Source organism: Arachis stenosperma, chromosome 3 (genome assembly GCF_014773155.1).
Source record: "Arachis stenosperma cultivar V10309 chromosome 3, arast.V10309.gnm1.PFL2, whole genome shotgun sequence".
Classification (NCBI taxonomy): Eukaryota; Viridiplantae; Streptophyta; class Magnoliopsida; order Fabales; family Fabaceae; genus Arachis; species Arachis stenosperma.
In genome coordinates, this window is record NC_080379.1 from 152,029,098 (window position 1) to 152,029,954 (window position 857).

Here is an 857-nt window from a genome sequence, read left to right on the forward strand (position 1 = left end):
GCCATTGGAGCAAACAACTTTGAGCTTAAGCCTCAATTAGTTTCTCTAATGCAACAGAATTGCAAGTTCCATGGACTTCCATTGGAAGATCCTCATCAGTTCTTAGCTGAATTCTTGCAAATCTGTGACACTGTCAAGACTAATGGGGTTGACCCTGAGGTCTACAGACTTATGCTATTCCCTTTTGCTGTAAGAGACAGAGCTAGGACATGGTTGGACTCACAACCTAAAGAAAGCCTGGACTCATGGGAAAAGCTAGTCAATGCCTTCTTGGCAAAGTTCTTTCCACCTCAAAAATTGAGTAAGCTTAGAGTGGAAGTCCAAACCTTCAGACAGAAGGAAGGAGAATCCCTCTATGAAGCTTGGGAAAGATACAAACAATTGATCAGAAAATGTCCTTCTGACATGCTTTTTGAATGGAGCATCATAGGTATTTTCTATGATGGTCTGTCTGAACTATCCAAGATGTCTTTGGATAGCTCTGCTGGAGGATCTCTTCATCTGAAGAAGACGCCTACAGAAGCTCAAGAGCTAATTGAAATGGTTGCAAATAACCAATTCATGTACACTTCTGAAAGGAATCCTGTGAACAATGGGACAAGTCAGAAGAAAGGAGTTCTTGAGATTGATACTCTGAATGCCATTCTGGCTCAGAACAAGATATTGACTCAACAAGTCAATTTGATTTCTCAAAGTCTGTCTGGAATGCAAAATGCACCAAGCAGTACTAAGGATGCTTCATCTGAAGAAGAAGCTTATGATCCTGAGAACCCTTCAATGGAAGAGGTGAATTACCTAGGAGAACCCTATGGAAAGACCTATAATTATTCATGGAAAAATCATCCAAATTTCTCATG

At 40.5% G+C, this 857-nt stretch overlaps 1 non-coding gene across 1 annotated transcript; it reads right to left on the minus strand.

The window, feature by feature from the left end:
* Positions 1-303: 303 nt before the first annotated feature.
* Positions 304-411, minus strand: LOC130971503 (small nucleolar RNA R71). Its single transcript, XR_009082719.1, has one exon. It is a non-coding gene; the product is annotated as a small nucleolar RNA R71 (small nucleolar RNA).
* Between the last annotated feature and the right edge of the window lie 446 nt (positions 412-857).